The 21628-nt window shown below is 40.7% G+C and overlaps 1 long non-coding RNA gene across 1 annotated transcript in view; it reads right to left on the minus strand.

Moving 5' to 3' along the window:
• LOC138528638 (uncharacterized) overlaps positions 1–21628 on the minus strand; it is a 342934-nt gene that overhangs the window by 274465 nt on the left and 46841 nt on the right. The window contains exon 2 of the long non-coding RNA XR_011284192.1: positions 15020–15065. This is a non-coding gene — a long non-coding RNA (uncharacterized lncRNA). The remainder of the gene's footprint in view (positions 1–15019; positions 15066–21628) is intronic.

The following is a 21628-nucleotide window of genomic DNA, read 5'->3' on the forward strand; positions in this document are numbered from 1 at the left end:
TATGCTTTCTTTAAACAAGAATACAATCAAATACATGTATTTGTATTTCTTCATAGGTTCTGTCTTCAGGGCACTGTTTTTTTCTCACGTAGTCATGTTTGAAACGTGTTGCATACCAGGGGCACCCTTGCGTTCGCAAATTTAGATCTCAACAAAATGTAAAAACAAAATAGACATCTATATCAGATATCATGTGTGGTATCATATAATGTGTTACAAGACAGAGCTACTACATACATAATCTCCTATTTTTTTTATTTTTTAGCCTGTGGGATAATTTTTACTGAAACCCTGATTATATTTAGATCTAGGCCACACCCATCCCCAAACTGTGAGTTGTATATTTCTTCTCTGAATTCATTGTCATATATGTATCAGTGTCACATTTAATTCCTTTTTTTAAAAAACATAACTTTTACATGATACAAGAAACATTTCACATGTCATCTATGATTCTCATTTAATCATCTCATATTATCATATTTCACTCACTTCCAAAAGTTTTCGGGTGTTGTGTACAAGTACTTCACTCTATATTCTTAATGACTTCCTTCGATCCCTTGTACTGTATGACTGCGTATCACTGGCGTGTCACAATCTGCCTAGTAATTATTACAATAAGAACAATTCTAAGTTATTGGGCAAGATGTTAACCTGTTCAAAGATATTAATTTCTCTTTTAAAGCTTACCGCCAATAGCGACAAGAGCCCGAACAGCTTCCTCGTTATTCCAACACTGCGTATCCATTGGTAATTTCTGTTCGTGATCTTTCAATGCACAGTGAACCCTTAAACATTAGAATATGCAGTCACAGTCTCTTAATACCCATGATGCAACCCTCTATTTACCAACATCAACCCCTAACAATACCTTGTTTCTGGAGTACAAGATGCCCATGTTTGTCTCCTTCACACGACTTCTCTATTGAAAAAAAGGCAATCGCGTATCTCCATAACCACCTGACCATAAATAGAACGTGTAAACGCAATTGCGTCACAGCGTTTTTTCCGTCTCGTGACCGCGAGGCATATAAAAAAGGACTACTCAAAAGCCCTGATGGTCATGGGCTGTGTAGTTCTCAAGACAACTTGCTGTATTATACCTGGCGAGCCTCTTATCTCCTGAATGTTAAATACTAATGGCAAATGTATGTATTATACAGGACTGTCTGCAACTCGGGCAATGATCTTTTTTTATCCACAGAACGAAGTGCTCCAATTCAGAAATTGGAATTGCAAAAATCGCAGATACAACAACTGCCAATGTCAACGCAGCCAATAGCAAAACCTAATTTCTCCTAGAGGTTAAATGTAAAATAGCAAGACGGGTGTGTTTGTTACAAATGACTGTGTACACCTCAGGTAATCACAGTCTTCATTCACAGAGCAAGAGAATTCAAAAGTTAGAATGACACATCTCAAAATGGTTTCAGGTGTCAATGTCAAGGCACCCCATCGATGGTTATCAAGACACTCGACGTCAGTGTATGAATAATCCCCATTCTATTGCGATGTTCAAACCGTTCTTGACCGTGTCTAAGTCAAAAATCAATTTTTGTTCGATCTTTCTTAGCTTTAAGTCTCTACCTCCCCCTCTTGGATGGGGGCTAACTGTCTGGATAATGATCCAATGAATATCCTCATGTGTATGTTTTGCTGACATAAAATGTGCCACTAAAGGTTTTTCGGGGACCCTGTTTTAACACAGGATCTGTGTTCGCAGATCCGTTGCCGTACGGGTCTCTTGGTCTTCCCAATGTACAACAGACCGCAAGGGCAACTTATAACATAAATTGCCCATTTTGTGATGCAGTTAGAAAAATGTTTCAAAGTCCACTTCCTTCCTTTCAAGTCAATTTCTTTGGTATTTGATGTAAGTTTACACACTGAGCATTTTACACACTTGTAATGGCCCATCACCGGTTGTATATTCCACAAAGTTGACTGCGTGGAAATTATCCCGTAAGTTCGTCATGCGTTTCACATTAGGAAAACCCCATTTTGCATTTAAATGCATGACAAACTTACGGGATAAATTGGTCCACACATATAAAGCAAAAGATCCAACAGTAATTTCCACTGCTCCAGAAGTAGCTCCGAAGCAGCTGTTCGCTGGAGGACTCTGGGCAACCCATTTCTCCAATTGCTTTGGATTGTGCTTTCACCTAAACCTTTAAGGTAATTGGGCCCTGCCCCCTTTGTGACGCTATTTGAAGGAGACTCTGCACGCTCCAGCGCGCTCCAGAAGTATGCTCCAAAGTAGCTGTTCGCTAGAGGACTCTGGGCAACCCATTTCTCCAATTGCTTTGGATTGTGCTTTCACCTAAACCTTTAAGGTCATGTGGACATTTATGGACATGTAACACCTCTATCGCGGTGTTACACATTTATATGTGTTCCCTGAGAAATATAGCATCTAAAATATACTTATTTGTGTTTTTTTAGGTAATTGGGCCCCGCCCCCTTTTTGACGCTATTTGAAGGAAACTCTGCACACTCCAGCGCGTGCGCTCCAGAAGTAGCTCCGAAGTAGCTGTTCGCTGGAGGACTCTGGGCAACCCATTTCTCCAATTGCTTTGGATTGTGCTTTCACCTAAACCTTTAAGGTAATTGTGCCCCGCCCCCATTGTGACTCTATTTGAAGGAGACTCTGCGCACTCCAGCGCGCGCACTCCAGAAGTAGCTCTGAAGTAGCTGTTCGCTGGAGGACTCTGGGGAACCCATTTCTCCAATTGCTTTGGATTGTGCGTTCACCTAAACCTTTAAGGTTATTTGGACATTTATGGACATGTAACACCTCTTATCGCAGTGTTACAGATTTTTATGTGTTCCCTGAGAAATATAGCATCTAAAATAAACTTATTTTTGTTTTTTTTTAGGTAATTGGGCCCCGCCCACTTTGTGACGCTATTTGAAGTAGACTCCGCGTGTTCCAGCGCACGCGCTCCAGAAGTAGCTCCGAGCGGAACAGCGGTGACAGCTCCCCGCGAGTTAGTTTCTTGCTCCCCTTTGGTTATGCTGTCGTGTCCTTCAATAATTTTTGCCTTTATTATTAGCCCCCATCCTAATTAATTTGCAATAGTCCTAATAGTTTGAACTGCCAGCCTACTGTGAGTGCATTGCAGCCGTTGTCATCAATAGCGGAGTGCTTTTCGCTTTCGTTTTGACTTCGCGTCTGTATTTCTACAGCCGCTCCTAAGGTGTGTTATCGTCTTGTTTTTGAAGCATGACAAACCGTGAGTATGTACTCTATGTTGTGGAAACCTAAATAAGGTTGTGCATGCATAAACGTGTATTAGCTGTGACGACTGATTTGCCTTACACGTGTGCTGATACGAGTTCTATAAATCTACTAATCACACGCAGTAACGAATCTCATTGCAATCTTTTGATTACACTTAAAGTCCAAATATCAGTAACTTGAATTGTAATCGTTATTCTGTGACCTAACTGCTTGAATCAGGCCAAAACTGCCCCGATCACCGATAGACTCCCTACCGGGTCATTGGTTGGTGTGCTATAGTCATATAGGAAACCCATCTTGAGGAGATGGCGGCACTTACGCGTGAATTAGAAATGCACAAGTCTCTGAGAAACAGACGAATCTGCATTCCCAAAGTTATTACCCGATTACCAGTCCAGGAAAAATTGTATAACAGATTATTTTGATAAAAATGCCTTGTTACAGACACATGATAAATTGCTAATTCCAACTATGACTGTGTCGAGCGAGGCACAATGTGAATCTACTGATGCACTGGAAGTTGAACTATCCAGCGAGTTGGGTTGTGTTAGTACTAAGTTGTTGAATGATATCTTGGGTGGCTCCAATTCATTTAAACAGGTTTTGAATCTGAATGTAACACACTCCACCAACGTTCATAATGAGATGTGCTTAACTACGGAAACGCATAATGTGCCTGATAAAGCAACAATATTGTCTAGCTGCGATCCTCAGTGTGAGGCCGCTCCTCCGACAACATGTACTATTGACTTGCCGACTTCCAAACTTGAGCAAATGGAAATAGAATATCTAGGTCAGGATCTCGATCTGTCTATTGGTGAGCCTATTGCCAGTCCACTCTACTTTACTCCTCCATCTAAACCTCTGGCTCTGGCTGCTATTAAGGAGGATGTATCCTTTCTACCATTTTTGCCCAAAATAAATCATAATCCAGATGCTGACCCATTGCTGAATATCCAGTCATTATTTAACTTTCAATCAATGGGCAAGTCTGCTCATCAGGGTATAGACCATTTAATAAAAAGTGTGCCTACTGATTGTGGGCCTATGTTGGCTGATGTTGAATCTGATGTAAGTATGTCTTCTGATGAAAATTTTGATGCATTAGAAAACCTTCTTACTAGCTTACTTACTATAAGAATCCAAAATCGATGTTCAATCCTTGCTTATTCATGCAAGTCTAAGAAGAAGCTGTAATTCCAACTGCATGTCACGGCCTGTGCCTCAGCTAAACAACTCGCCTGTTGCGAAATGTGTCCCAATCACAGACTTGCCAGCGTCACAGGGTAAACATAGAAGGAAAAATTGTATTTTTCAGGCATTTATGTACCGGAAGAAAGCCTCAAACAGAGCAGGTAAAATAAACGCTCGTCGGAGGAGTTCTTCCGCCAAACCTCCTCTGTCGACTATCTCCGGCAGGGCCTCCCATGTTGATCCCATCGTAATCATTGACAACTCCCCTCAGGAAAAAAGACTAGCAATTAACAGTAAAAAGGGTCCCTCTATGGTCGCCAAAAAGATTAAAGACAAAAAAATCTAATAAGACAAAACCAGGTCAGTCTGTAGCAGCCACTCCAATAGAAGTCCGACAAATGACACTGCCAAAAGAATGGCTGAAAATCCAAAAACAAAAAATAATCAAAATGAAATTGCTCTGTCTACTAACATTGAACATGGGTCAGACTCAGACAAACAATGACCTCTTATGGCAGCCCTTCAACTAACCCAAATTGCGACTGTTCAATCGCGCGTTCCCTTAAACAGAGCAGCCGTCCTGAAGTTATTTCATGAGATTGTTCCGCTGCGGGTTATAACATCAAATGATATCCAGTTAGTTGATCAAATTGAGCTAAGTGATCATTATTCATCGAATGTGTGCTTCAAAAAAGATGCAACCCTGAATTATGTGCTTGGCTTTGAAGAGAACTTGCTCATATTGGGTTACATTGCTCAGCCAGTCGAAATTCTGACTATTAAACGTCTAGCAGCCATGTTAGGCAGCTCTGCTACTCAAGCCGCTAGGAAACGGGATCCAACCCTTGTTAGTCCAGTATCAACCTCAAGTCGGAGCAATACAAGAGCAATCGATAAAACAGCACCAGTGCAGTCAATAACAAAGGACTCTTCATTTATTGAGTCCATCCCGGAAGGATATTGGCAATGGTTGCCTCTATCCTTCAAGGATCATTTTTCCGGGACACGACAATGACAAAGGTCGCTGGAATTTCTTTACTCTTGGAATACAAGTGGATTTACACACATGTTTGATGTTGATGGTCCTTTGGCTAATATTGATATATTTTATATTGTTGCACTCCAGGAAACATGGATAACAGCAGCAATCCAAATAGACAATCGTCTGACTGTACATGAAGTCGCCACTAAAGGTCTGTTGGGCCTGCCAAAGGGGGGGGGTCTCCTCATATCGGTAAAGAGCCCCTGGACAGTTGAAAAACTTTCTCAATTATCTCCAAACATATTAACAGCTAAAATCATGAAGGGGGACACAACCATTATTATTGTTAACATTTATGATCCACCTAGAATGTCACTAATTTCAGAAAACATCAGAGCTATTGAAGTGATTCTGAAAAAAAATATTCCAACAAATTTCCGATCCTACTTCTTGGAGATTTTAATGCCAAAATCGACGAGCTATTTCAAGTCGAGCAATTGGTAGATGGAAGTACAAAATCTAATCCCATCAGAAATGGCTCCAATCGTCAAGGGAAAAAGTGGCATAGTCTGCTACAAGCCTACAATATGACACGTCTAAATGGTACTACTATGAGCGATCAAAATATGGCTCTGTCGCGGGTAGAAGGCTTCACTGCAGTAACTATTGATTACATATTTTCTAACGCCCTTGGCATGCCATTTGTTAACGATATGGGAGTTGTAGGTCGTGTGGAAAGCGACCACCTGCAATTATGTCTTGTCATTGACACTCAAAATATGAACCATACACTCCCACGATATGCAAACAATGGCCAAATATTGCTAAATAAAGGACAGAACCGAGTTCTAACAAAACCCCATAATATTGAACAAGCTAAATCAAAGGCCCGATAACTGTTACCAGCGTTTATTCATTTATATACATTGCAACCAGGCTCTGATGTCCAATTAATTGACCATTTTTCATCTGTCATGATGAACATACAAAGTTCTACCATTGAGCAACGAGTTTATAAATCTGTTGTGGAGAGAGTCAATTTATCTAGACCTGTTCGTAATGATAATGATAAAACTATTCAAAATGAGAAAAAGAAACTACGCAATAACATAAGAAAGTTGGTCCGATACAAAAAGGGGGTGATAATGCCTACTTCTATATCATCTCTGATTCGTGACTTAAAGAAAACTTATTAACATTGGCTAAAATCTCACAAATTAAATCTAGAGTTAAATATCTGGAAAAAGATAGCTAGGATGTCCTTGCTGGGTGATGGAAATGCGATATGGCATCTCATAGCCAAAAATAAAAAAAGAGATTTGACTATAAATTGTATTAGCGAAGAATCATGGGCAGAACACATTGCCTCGACTATAGGAAGGAGCAACATTGTTGCTGAAACTATACCAATCCCAGAATCATCTTGGGACTGTACGGCTTCGGTTCTAGATATTATAGCCATAATCGAAAATTTAAAATCATCCCGTGCGGCGGGCCATGATGGAATATCTAATTTAGTGATCAAAAGTGATCCCCCATTATGGGGAGCTGCCTTGCATATCTTATTTACTCATATTGGCATACATGGAGAATTACCATTATCCTGGAAAGCGAGTAATATTTTGACGGTGCATAAGAAGGGTGCTTGGGATAACCCTTCTAACTTTAGAATGCTTGCGATGTTAGATTCTGCATCTTAAGTTTTCACCAAGCTATTACTGTATGAATTAAACTCATGGATTAGCTCGAATAAGATTCTCCCGCTTAACCAGATTGGTTTCTGTCCCAAATCAAGTACTTCACACAATTTGATTATTTTAAGTTCTGCTATTGAACATTCTTGGGAGCAGCAGAACCTTGATGTTTACTGTGCTTTTATTGATTTCTCCGCTGCATTCGACACGATATGCAGGAATTAGCTATGGCGCAAATTGACAGAATGGGGAATCCCGAGTGGTTTGTTACACATGCTGATGTTACTACATGCAGACACATCGGTTAGTGTTCGTCTTAACTTCCTGGGTAAACTATCAAAATCTATGCCCTCTAAACGTGGTGTAAAACAGGGATGTATGGTTGCTGCAACACTTTTCAACATGTATTTGGCTGATATGTTTGTCTCTTTTAACATCCATGCGGCTAACCCCATTAAAATAAGGAATGTGACTGTGGGCTGGCTAGCATATGCAGATGACCTCCTTCTTCTTGACTACACTCCAGCGGGGCTACAATTTATGCTAAATGCATTAGCCAAATATGTGTCTAATAATGGTCTCATTATCAATAACCAAAAAAAGCAAAATCATGGTTTTCACCAAAATGTTGAGGCTGAAGCGCTTTAATTGGTCTATATCTGACGTCCCTTTCGAATAAGTGCCTTCCTATAAATACTTAGGGATTATTATTGATGGGAAGTTGAAGTGGGACCTGCAACTGGCAGAGATAAAACGGAAATGTGAGACCGCTACAAACATACTAAGTGCATTTATTGGTAGGAACAATGGTTACAGTGCAGCGGCTGTTATATCTATATACAAATCAAAAATAACTGCTATACTGCCTTACGCAATAGCGATTTGGGGTCATAAATTTAAAATAGTACTGATTCGGTTTGAAGCCAAATTATTGAGGCGTCTGTTTCGGCTACCCAAAAATATAAGTATTCAATACTTATATCTCGAATTTGACTTTAAGGGCATATGGAATGTCTACTTATCACAATGTGTGATGCTCTCTCAGCGTTTGACCACTGTCCCAATGGACACAATAATTGTCCCTTACATACAGGCATTTTTATCTTTGGATGCCACCAGACCAGTTGGCACAATTGGCATTTTAAAATGTACCCACAGCCAGTGGCATAATCCAGAAGGCTATCCATATGTTACAGGTGACATTAAATTGTGGCTTAAAAAGAAATTGGCTATATCGGCTTTCCACCACAACATGAACCATCTTGAATCCTTGACATCCGCCACAGAATATTGCCAATATAGACGAGCAGTCTAAATCGTCTTCGTTTGCAATATTTTCAATCGTATAACAATGCCGTTATTATGTTTGACTTTCCTCGATTATGGCATGAATTTCTACAATGTGATGACACTAACTTGATTTATTTTATTGTTAGATTTTATATGCATATTGTTGAGATTCTTAAATGTCTTTATTGAGATTAGCTGAAAAAAATGATGAAATGTATTTTAAGCTGCTTGCAAATGATTTGTTTTAATTGTTTAATCGTATTGAGCGAGTTTTCCTTTTAACCTTTTTTAAACCAAATGATATACAAAGCTTTGCGTTATACGTATATTAGTAAACAATTTCAATTAAGAATATAAAGTGAAGTACTTGTACACAACATCCGAAAACTTTTGCAAGTGAGTGAAACATGATAATATGAGATGATTAAATGAGAATCATAGATGACATGTGAAATGTTTCTTTTATCATGTAAAAGTTATGTTTAAAAAAAAAAGGAATTAAATGTGACACTGACACGTATATGACAATGAATCAGAGAAGAAATATACAACTCACAGTTTGGGGTTGGTCGTGGCCCAGATCTAGATATAATCAGGGTTTCAGTAAAAATTATCCCACAGGCTAAAAAATAAAATATAGGAGATTATGTATGTAGTAGCTCTGTCTTGTAACACATTATATGATACCACACATGATTTCTGATATAGATGTCTATTTTGTTTTTAAATTTTGTTGAGATCTAAATTTGGGAACGCAAGGGTGCCCCTGGTATGCAACACGTTTCAAACATGACTACGTGAGAAAAAAACAGTGACCTGAAGACAGAACCTATGAAGAAATACAAAGAAATGTATTTGATTGTATTCTTGTTTAAATAAAGCATAGATTCTAGAAACACATGTTTAGTGTTGGCACATTTTGTCTCTTTCAAAGAAAAGAAGAACAGTGTAATAAGAACGCACAACTAAGGTGTGTCTATATATTATGCTCCATTGTACTAACTATATGGTTGCTTAGATGCATTCTCAATTAAATGGTGAAAACGATGTATCATTTTGTGTGAACTATTAGGGTTTCTTTTTTATATGTATTACTTGAACTGTATAGCTTTTTTTAACAACTGTGATATACATTATAATATGTGTTATTTTTTTTAAAGGTCTTGTGTGTCTACCTATATTTCGAATGGGTAGCATGTATGTGTAATGGACAGAAGTTACAGACAAACCCATAGCCTGAAAGGGATGAAGTCGTTTTTGTAGGATTGTTCTTTGTTGTTACAGTATTTAGTCCTCACCCACACGGCCCTAAAAAGAGGGCCACGTAGCTTGGTTTAAGATGATGCTTGTTGAAACAGAAAAGAACATTTTAAGCTGGAGGGACAGTAAACCCATAGCCTGAAAGGGAGGAAGTCGTTTTTGTGGGATTGTTCTTTGTTGTTACTGTTCCTACAAGCATCAGATCTGTCTTGCTCATATTGAGCGAAAGGCCATTAGTACCCATCCAATTTTGGATAAGGCCGTAGATTCTGTTGATGTTTGCTTCACCGTCGGAAAAGACGCCAGTGAGTGGGATGACACATTGAGTGTCATCGGCATAATTAGTAAATTCAATGCATTTGAGATCCAACAAGTCCAAGAAAGGCACAGTAAATATATTATACAAGTTAGGCGAGTGACAGGGTCCCTGAGGTACTCCTTGTGCTAACTCTAGAGGATTAGCATCTGCTAAATCACTGCTCACTCTCCAGTGGCATCCCACAAGGAAAGATTTAATGCATCGGGTTGCCAAGGGCATGAAACCCGCTACCTCCTCCAACCTGGTGACCAAAGCTGCAAGTCGAAGGCGGAAGAGAGGTCCAGCAGCATCAGCATGCTTGTGTTTCCCTAGCCCATATGCCAGAGGAGTCTAGATTTTAAATCCAGCAAAGATGTCTCTGTGACATGCTTTTCTCTAAAACCAGATTGCCTCTGGTTCAGGATGTCGACAGTTCTCAGGTGGTCAATCACTTGAGTGTACGCTACCCTGTCCAAAATCTTCAACAGGGATGGGGAATTAGAAATAGGTCTATAGTTCAACGGGTCACTGGGTGAGAGATTGGGCTTCTTTAAGAGCGGAGTGACTCTGGATTGCTTGGTAAAAGCTGGCACAGAGCAGTCTCTAAAAGACGCATTCACACATCTGCAAAGCTTGGCTAATGCAGGACAGATGTCCCCCTTACAGTTTGACAGCTTAAGTTTCTCTATGATCTGCTTGAGTTCGGCTTCACATATAGGTTTGTAGGAGAAAAGCTCTTCTGGTTTCCAACTCTTGGGTGTAGGATTGGAAACATTGGGCACAATTCTGACTGCAGTTTTATTTGCTAGAAGTATTCCAGCTTTAATCTTGTTAAGTTTGGTATCCATAACCTCTTGAACCAAGTTACACCAGTTGGCATCTCTGGTGATTGTGGCCATATTGTTTTTTGTTGTTTCCAACTCCTTAATGATTTTAAAAAAGCTCCTTGGGTTGGGATTGTGCTTTGGCTATGCAATCGTCAAGGTAGGCTCTCTTGGCCTTTTTATAGTCCTTAATGAGCATTTGATATGTTTCTTTATCCGAGTCTGATAGTGAATTGTTCCATTTGTAGAGCGCTTTGATTGTGTTACTTTCGATGGATTACAAGTCAGAAGAGAACCAGCAGTAGCTCTCTCTTTGCAGTATCTTCTCATGTCACAGAGGAGCTAAGGTGTCTACTGCTTTTTGCATAGTGTCTTGATAGACATCTGTGATTTCCTTTACAGAACACTCAGCATTTACCTTCTCCTGCAGACCATAAGTCTAAGGATCTAAGGATTCTGGGTCAGGTTTTTTAGGTTTCTGCAAAGAATTTTAGTGATGATAGGTTTCTTATTTGTTACAATTTTTTCAGAGATGATCTCAAAATAGATAAAAGAGTGGTCAGACCAAGGATACGGACTAACTGTCTCATTGGTTGATGTAATATTAAGCCCTGCCAACCATTCAAGAGTTTTTCCTTTCACATGGGTAGGTGCATGAGTATATTGGAAGAAGCCCAGATTTGAAAGGGCCCTATCTAATCGTTTATCTTGAGTGTCGTTATTGTCACATAGCAAGTGATTAAAGTCCCCAAGAAGTAAAACTTTGGAAAGAGGTTTTAAGAAGGTTAAAAAGAGATCCGATAGTTGGTTTGTGAAGTCCTTCGTTAAAGTCGGTGGTCGACAAACAAGAATAACGTTCATAGTATTTTCAGTGTGAAGTCTTATTTTAATATGAAGAATATCACAGTTCTCTATGCTCAAAATGTCAGTTCTCCAGTCATCTAGAAAGTCTTTAGAAATAATTGCTACCCCTCCCACTTTAACTTAAGACCTGTCATTGCAGAGTATATTGTAACCATGAGGTATTGCCAGGGTGAGAGAGAGACCAGCCGCAGTATGATTCCAAGTCTCGGTTATGGCACATATATCAATGTTATGTGTTGAGATGTATGTGGAAACCTCTAACACATGTTTCAACAAGGAACGTGTGTTGAGTAGTAAGCATTTAAGCCTGAGGGTGTGATTACTCTTGTTCTCTGTGGAGGGCATGAAGTTCTTGTGAGATGCATTAGTGAAATTATTGCTCATAAAATTGCTTTGTTCTTCCTGACTTACGGCATAGTGTTCAGCAGGTGCTAGCTGAGTATTTAAAACTTCCTCAGTAATTCTGATGTTGTTATCACTGGAATATTCTAATAATCCCTCGTTCAGGCAAGAGTATTCTCTATGCTTTTTACTATTGCCAATGTCATCTGTGTGTATTCCTATTCCACAGCAAATCGGAATGTGCAAGTTCTGAAAACAAGAACTAGAAACCGCCGCCATTTCTAGGAAGTGAGCCGTTCTCCGTTCCGAGTCTGCTATTTCCTTGGCAATTAGTTTGAAAATAGCAGGGAGACTCATATTACTTACCAGAGAGTAGATACCAACCACAAGGGAAGTGGCCCCCAAGACCTTGGAGCGCCACAGACTGGCACAGACCAGCTTTCCCCGTCACATTGGTACGTTCGCGCCGGGTTTAAAATAAAATAGGCCCGGGGACTACAAATGCTTCTGGGTTACGTAGTTCAATGTCCCTAAATTCGTGCAGAGTAAGCCACGAGCTCTGTTTCAAGTCGCACTGTGTTAGAAACAAAAACAGACTTATTATAAAGTCGATCACACCACTAAAATACAATTTAGGACAAGATAAAACCAAAGTATAAAAGCACAAAAGAAAGCAGGCATTTTTAAACTATAAATGTACACAAGCAAACAAGGTAAAAACAAGTAGCAACAATTACGCAATCAATGAGGAGGTGAGGATACAAATGCCCTTATAAGCCCAGCACAGACCGGGTTTAAAGTAAAATACCCACATCGACAGAGGTGGTATATCCGTGAAATGGCCACAGCCACGTCAATAGAAGGCCCAAAGTACCTTTGATGAGGCTATGCGGCTTCATGCCTCATTGTACCGGCCAATCGCAATTCAAGCTTCTATGTTTCATAGCCACGTCAAAATACGAGTCAATGGCACACCTAGATCATTGACGTGACTATGCCAATCCATCCGTGACATCCGTGCATGCAAAATCCTATGTTATGTATTCGCATCAACAAAGGAGCCAATGGCACATCAAAATGTATTGACGCGACTACACCCATGCCGTCATGCAACAACCGCACATGCAAAATCAACCAATAGCACGTTGAATTACATCAACGTGGCTATGCATTCACGCCAGTTATCTTACAACCAATCATATTATGTGCTGTGGCTTTGTGCCTTTGCATATTTGTTAGCTGCACACAAAGAGCATCCAGTCGTACGCTGAGATTCATTGACGCTGCTATGCCCATGCTGTTTCACGATATCCGTGTGTACAATAGCATCCAATCAGTGGGTGCGGCACTCTGTAGTCGCGTAAAATCACCACAACCACAAAAAAGAAGTTTACATTTATCATTGCTTTCTGTACGTGCTAGTGGAAGTAACTGCAAGCACTTTTGGCACTTTATCCCTTAAATTCTTTATCCTTTTTACCCAGTTTTCCCCTAATCCTATGTTCCTTTGTCTAGTGATTTCTTCAGTTGTCTATTTTTTGTTTTATGTTTTCATTTTTAGAGGCATTGGGCCTCATTACGAGTCCGGCGGTAGCCGTGTCGGTAAAACTCTGGGTTTACTGCCTCCGGACTTGCCGGAATCACCGGGGCATGACAGTCCTGGTGTTCTGGTAATTCTGGAGCCGGCATTCCGTTACTATAGGACTCCACGGGAATGGGGGCAGTGGAAACACCGGCACCATGCTGTAATGGTGCTGGTGTTTCCACGTCCATGTGTGGCCGGTGGCATTACACCCACCAGGTCAGACCTGGCGGGTGTAACACCACATGGCCACATAACTCGGAGGTAGCTGGTCCGGAAAATGGTGCCGGTACACTTTTACCGGCACCGTTAAATCCGGACCGGCTAACTTGTAATGAGGCCCATTGTCTTTTTTGTGTTGTCATTTTTATTATTTGACGTATTTCTCCCTGGTTTGACATTCCATCCTGTCAAACCACAAGAGTAGAACCAGTGATGAGTACGTTATCGTTTGGATCCTGAAACCATCGCCACTGAGGAAGAGGGCAACTGGAATGAAAACAACGGCAGACAGTTGGTGCTTCTTTCAAGTCAAAAAACACTGTTCCCGAAAAAGAGGCAGAGGAGGTACTTTGCCCAATCTGCAACAAAACTATGCTTTGGGCCTTCCAGTGTTACTTCTCAAAGCCTGAGAACATCTATTATGATAAATCATCTAGTGCGAGCCCACTGGGATGATGTTGATGATGAGTATTGAAAAGCACATGATTATCATAAAAGAAAAATGAATAGGTCCCATTCCTTGCGTCGACAGTCACAAGCACAATCTGCAGTACCTTCATCCACAAGTGCAAAAACATCACCAACTGGAAATGAAGCCTCAACTTCAACAGCAATGTCATGTGTAAAAAATGCCTCAAATGTGTAGTCGAGGGAGTTGCCACAAATGAGCAATGCCACAAGAACATCTCTGAACATCAGATTGCCTGTCATACTTTTTTTTTGAGTGGCAATTCATTTGTCCCCCTTTTTTATAAAAAAAATATTTAAATCCAAAAACAATATGTGTTGCTTTTTATTTGAATTTCTTTTTTTCTATGTTTCTTCCTTATATGTTTTCCTCCCTTATTCCACTCCCCGCTTTCCATTCCCCAAAGCTGCCCCTTTTTAGGGCCACCATTTAATTTATAAATATAGATAAAATTCAAAAGAAACTGCAAAAATATATTACAATATTTTTTGTAATTTATGTTATGAAGTTGCAGTCATCAAAATCTCCCAATTGTTTGTTCGTGGCCACTGTTACACAGCTAACAGGTGAAGCAGTTTGGCCACGAATGAAAGCACACCAGTCGTTGCTCGCTTTAGCCGTATAAGCAAAATTAGGCCATTCATTGGCTGATGGTGTAGCAGCGGCTACAAAAAATAATATGAAATAAATATACAACTCTCTGTACATATCTGCATTATAGATTGATATATACCATATTGATCAACTACCTTACCAAATACTTTTATTCATGTTCTCTTCTTTCCTCCATATGACTAACTCTGAAACAAAATGAAATTCAGTTAATAACAAAATAAAATCATTTTTTTTTCATAATGGCACCAAATGATTACTGATTATATTCCCAGTACACACCCATTACCAGGTTGTATTCATTAATCATACTTTAGAGGAAAGAAACTTCTTGTTGGAGAGAAAATAAAACCTCTCTTCAGTTATTTTAACTATTTAACAATAATGATATATACATATGCAAATGATATACTGTCTCACTTTCTACAAGTATCAAGTATGTGTATATAATAACATGTAAAATACAATGTATATAATTGTATAAAATAAACATTTTAACAAGACCTTCAGAAAGTAACACTTTCAAAAACTAAAAGCTGCTCCAGTGCAGTATAGTAAAGAAATGCAGTATTATCACTTCAACTATATTAACCATTTAGGTAACTACAAACTGGGTTTTGCATCAGTAAATTCTAAAAAGGTTTGCCCACAATATCAACAGTTTGTACACCAATAAATCCATTTCACTACAATGAAGATATGTTAAAATACTGTACACACACTATTTAATATTGAATGATGACAAATTCACAGATGAATGTATGCATCCTTAACCAGGAAACCAAGACATACAACCTAACTATGTCTTCCACTTTTACAAATAAATAAATGAAGACATGCCAACAGTGTAACATTATTTTGAGTATTAATCTTTTTAAAGTATAGTCATACCTATATTTAACATAATAGGTATACAATAAATCGTTTGTGTGTAAACATAGTAACACTTAGCAAAATCTACACTAATAACCTAACAAATGTCATCTCCATACTTCTTATAAAACCTGTGTGTGTCCTTTCTTTGCCCACCTACACACTTGAGAAATAGATAATGACATATCATGTACAGATCATATTTAAATTTCTTAAAAACTAAGAATTGTTATTTAAACTTTTATTGGCATTGATAGTTGTATGCAGTGTGGAATACATTTTTTTTACTATATAAATATGCATTCAAAATTATAAAAAAGATATTTATATTGTCATTTGATAACTTCTTTCATAGTTTGGTGTGTATCCTTTTTTGGCCACCTACACTCCTAAGAAGTCAAAGACAATTTTCTCAAACCTACCATACAAAATTGAAAAACATACAAAGTTTAATAACTGGATAAATTGTACAACCTTTCTGAAAACTTCACGCTGCATACAGACTTTTTAAAATAAATTTAACAAACTAATCCATTCAGTAAGGTATTTTAATTTGTGTTTTTTATTTCCTTTAGAATACATATTTTCACCACCTATTTTCACCACCTATATACTTAATAAGTAAACAGAGTATACCTAAATAGTTCCGTAAATCTCTTATCAGTAGTTACATGTTATTTATTTTTCAAACATTGTACTTTATGTTTTTTATATCTACAACCTACTGTTTACTTGTTTCATATGCAAGCAGTCATGCCTTTCTAGTCTCCCTCAAACTCAAAATAATGTACATGGAACCATTTATGAAATGTAGTACTTATAGGGAACAATTGTACATATTAAAATATACAGTGTTTTACACAACAAAACAGACATAGAAGATGGCTTAATGTTGTTTTATCTTCTAGTTTACATACTCTTCAGAATATTACCTCTACATGTATTTCGTACTATTTCTGAAGTACATCCTAATAATAATCCATCTGCAACTTAATATAAAACACTACTTACCCTATTCTTCCATTTCAAACTTTGTTTTGCATGTTTATACACACAAAGCATATTACCCATATATCTAAAAACGTTGGTTCTAACAACATTAAGTGAGCATTCTTTAAACCCTTTGGCAATCTAGCTTGATGTGTGACTATAGAGTCATTACAAACAAGCCAATCTACTTCTGCAGGCACCCACTCTGCCTTAATGCCAGGAAGACAGAGATCCTCCTCATCGGAACACCATATCCCTCCTTTCCTCTCTCTCTCTGGCTGCCCACTCTGGGCCCTCTTCCTGCTCCTACCTGTGAGGCTAAGAACCTTGGGGTCATCTTCAAGTCCACCCTCTCCTTCTCTCCTCACATCGCTGACGTCTCTAAGAAGTCAATCTATCAGCTGAACCTACTCAGCAGTATTCTCCCTTTCCTCACTTTCCACCAGAAGCTCACTGTCTCCAGAGCTGTGGTCCTCTCTATGCTGGACTATTGCAACAGCCTCTTTCTAAATCTTCCTGCCTGTACTCTCCATCCTCTACAACTTATCCAGAACAGGACTGCTAGACTTGTCCTTGGCCTCAAGCCCAGGAATTGTATCTCTCCAGCTCTAAAATCTCTTAATTGGCTCCCAGTGCAGAAAGGATCAAGTTCAAGACCCTCTGCATCACCCACAAGGCGTTCTAGGGGCCTGGGACTGCACCACCTACAACCCTCTCTTCCTAAACATATCCCTTCTCTAGCTCTCCGCTCATCCACCTCCAACTCTCTGAGGGTCAGTCACTTTTCCAAGAAGAGAATTGGGGCAGATCTCTATCTTCGGGTGGGGCCTCCCTCGGGAACAGCCTCCTTGCCTCTCTCTAACTTGAGCAGAACTACCTCTGGTTCTGGAAGCACCTCAAGACCTTCCTCTTCACTTCCGTTTTCTCTCTTCCTCTCCCCTACATGTCCAGTTGCACATTGCACTGCCTCTTGGCTCCCCCAGCACTTGTGGTCTGTATCTGTAACCCTACGGTCCCTTCCCTCTGCATTTATAAGCCACCCGTTGGCTGCATTTTCTGATTTACCTTCACTGAGCCACCCACTGACTGCACTTTGTGATTACCTGTGCTTCTGCCCCCCTTCTTGTCACTTCTCGCCCTCCACTTCCCTGCTCTTGCGTGATCTGAATGACACAAGGTCTAGTAACATTTTTGTTTTGTCCTCCCTCTGTTTCCCCCTCCTTGTCTTGTCATGCCTAGAAACACTTGTGTGCAGGTGTTTTATAAATGCCATATCATATCATATCACACCCATGTCGTGAAATGACCACATTCAATGGATGTCCCTTCATGAAAAATAATTGCACACATTTGAAAAGTTGTCATACTAATAGAAACTTGACCACATTTACAATTCACTATTAACATGTTAATTGTCCTACCATCTACACTGTATCTTTGAAACATAATCAATACATATCGCCATTTGAATCAAAAAGAGACTAGGTCCCTTTTCGAATGACAGCGACCATGAAAAACCTGCTCCAAATTGGCTGCCGTGTTTCGAAAAGGGTCCTTCAAAGTAATCATTACTACTGAAACTCAACAAAACATATCAGCATGTATATCCTCCCTCCACTACCCATCCCCACTATCACTAGAGCTTGAATGGCCAAGTGCCCTGGAATGCCCCATAAAGCTACCTTCCAAACCTAATCAATAATACAGTAATCCCATATCACTATTCATTTCCTAATTAATATCTCATGTTCTCTACACATAACTTCAGAGTACAATTCCCAAACAACCTCTAAATAGAAGAACTGTTCACTGGAAGCAACATGATAAAAATGACTAAAGTTTCTTTATTCACATTCATGAAGGTGTTGCAAAATAATAGCTGCACCTCCTCAGAGGTATTCCTCCTTTCCTCTCCTTCCCCCAGATGCTCACTATCTCCAGAGCTCTGGTTCTCTCTAGGCAGGACTATTGCAACAACCTCTTTCTAAATCTGCCTGCTTCTACCCTCCACCCTCTGCAACTTATCCAGAACAGGACTGCGAGACTTGTCCTTGGCCTCAAGCCCAGGGATTCTATCTCTCCAGGACTGAAATATCTGCACTGGCTCCCAGTGGCTGTGAGGATTACGTTTAAAACCCTCTGCATCATCCGCAAGGCCTTCTGGAGCCTGGGGTCTCAATTCTTTCAACTCTATCTTCCTAAATATCTTCCCTCTCGAGTGCTACTCTTATCCGCCTCCAACTCCCTCAGGGTCAGTCGCTTCTCCAAGCAACGAGTTGGTGGCAGATCTCTTTCTTCAGCTGGTGCCTTCCTCTGGAACAGCCTCCCTGCTTTCCTTAAATTTGAGGAGAACCATCTACGGTTCCAGAAGCACCTCAAAACCTTTCTCTTTGCTTCTGCTTTCTCTCCTCCTCTCCTCGGCTGTCCTCCTGGCTGTAACTTCAACTTCTCTGGCTACCTGAACACCCTCTGATCTTGGGCCCAGGTTACTCCCCCGCCATCGTCACACACCTGCACTGCCCACCTGGCAACTCCCGCACTTGGGGACTGTTTCTATATCCCTACAGTCACCCTACTAGTCCTTGACACCTGATGTCCGCACTTACCCATGCACTTGCCACATGCTGGCCGTTACTTTACTTATTGTTATTATCTACTCCCAGGTACTGCACTGTCCCTGCCCCCTTCCCACGCACTTGCACAATCTGAATGACACCTGGCCTAGTAGGATCGTTGTCCGTCCTCCCTCTGTTCCCCTCCCTTGCCTCGTCGCGCCTTGAAACACTTGTGTATAGGCACGTTATAAATGCCATATCATATCATATCATATCTTATCATATCATATCTTATTCATTCATCTCTGGTGTTTCCTAAATTCATAAGTAGCGTGATAAGACAACGTAGCTCCAACATAACTCACCGCCACTTAGCTCCTCCACCTAGTTCCAGTTTTCACACCTTAAAAGCATCTACTTAACAACTGTAGGACAGCTCCAGGCACACACCATTAAGTATACTACTGATCACATAAATGGGTCTTGTCACACCCTTGCTTTTCCCAACACCCACTTAATTAGTTCTCTTTGGCCATCCTCATCAAAAGACATGCAAAATTAGCCACTTCACCTGTTTCCACCTATTTAAGTATCATAAGCCAATGGCCTGACCCACTATCCGCCTTTCACCTACAAACTAATTGCTACTACTGCTACTCAACAAAACATATCCGAATATGATTCATCCTTTTTATATTCATTTTGTTAAATTAATTTCTTCTCTTTTTCTCCAAAGTCTCACATATGCAAAAGCCTGAAAACACAGAGCCAAAATAAAAAAGAGTCCCAAATACCTAGCAGATCACTGACCATGGCCGTATGCCATGGCCAGTGATTTGTCACCCACAACGTCACTATACCTATACAAATAACTTTCAAAAAGAAATTAAACACTGACATGCCAAAATATATAGCCGCAGAACAGAAATACTCGTACCTGCTGTTATCTGTAGTCCTTGGCTAAACGGCTGGAATAAAATGCTTTCCTGCCCCCAGCACCTCACCAAGTGCCCCCCACCTCTGTGCCAATTAACAAGGGGGGTCCTGGGAGTCCCTCTGCCAGACATTAGTCCTGGTTACGAGAGACTGACCCAGAGTCTTTAGCTCACTATCTTTCACAGAGAAGAAATATCCCAAACATATCAGTCTCTGTCCTGCCCTGGGGCAGTCCAGCACCGAAATGCTAGGCAATTCTCCTCTGAACAAGAGTACCAACAGCATCCCCAGACACGTGTTACGGTCTGGTTGGACCTCATCAGTAGGGAGGAGCTGTGCCTCTCTAAGAGTAGTGAACAAGGGGTCCACGTCTGGATTCCCCTAGTAACTTAGGTTGAGACCCAAAGTTACTTAAATATGCAAATTAACAAGGGGGGTCCTGGGAGTCCCTCACCAAACATTAGTCCTGGTTACGAGAGACTGGCCCAGAGTCTTTAGCTCACTATCTTTCACAGAGAAGAAATATCCCAAACATATCAGTCTTTGTCCTGCCTTGGGGCAGTCCAGCACTGAAATTCTAGGCAATTCTCCTCTGAACAAGAGTACCAAAAGCATCCCCAGACATGTGTTTCGGTCTGGTTGGACCTCATCAGTAGGGAGGAGCTGTGCCTCTCTAAGAGTAGTGAGCAAGGGGTCCACGTCTGGATTCCCCTAGTAACTTAGGGTGAGACCCAAATTTACTTTGTTTCTCCTTGTGAGAGAGGGTATGCCCAGACGTGGGTCCCTTGCTCGCTGCGCCACAGGGAACCAGGCTGCACCTCACTGAGGAGGTCCAACAAGGCCGAAACATGTCTGGGGTTACTTAGTTTTCTGTGCAGAGGGGACCTGGCCTAGCAGTTCGGGCTGGGCTGCTACCTTCGGTTGCGGCAGCTGCTGACTGATTTGCACATGGCTGGTCCCCTTTTGCAATGGCGCAGATGGGCTAAAAAACCGTGGTGTGGAAGGTTGGCCCAGAGCAATTGCCAGTGGTTTAGATTCATTCAAAACCTTCCGCCCATCACTTTTGTGGTCACTTTGTTTCTCCTTGTGAGAGAGGGTTTGCCCAGACGTGGGTCCCTTGCTCGCTGCGCCACAGGGAACCAGGCTGCACCTCACTGAGGAGGTCCAACAAGGCCAAAACATGTCTGGGGTTGCTTGGTTTTCTGTGCAGAGGGGACTTGGCCTAGCAGTTCGGCTGGGCTCCTACCTTCGGTGGCGGGAGCTGCTGACTGATTTGCACATGGCTGGTCCCCTTTTGCAATGGCGCAGACGGGCTAAAAAACAGTGGTGTGGAAGGTTGGCCCAGAGCAATTGCCAGTGGTTTAGATTCATTCGAAACCTTCCGCCCACCACTTTTG

This window comes from Ambystoma mexicanum, chromosome 7q (genome assembly GCF_040938575.1).
Source record: "Ambystoma mexicanum isolate Mex_15411 chromosome 7q, UKY_AmexF1_1, whole genome shotgun sequence".
Classification (NCBI taxonomy): Eukaryota; Metazoa; Chordata; class Amphibia; order Caudata; family Ambystomatidae; genus Ambystoma; species Ambystoma mexicanum.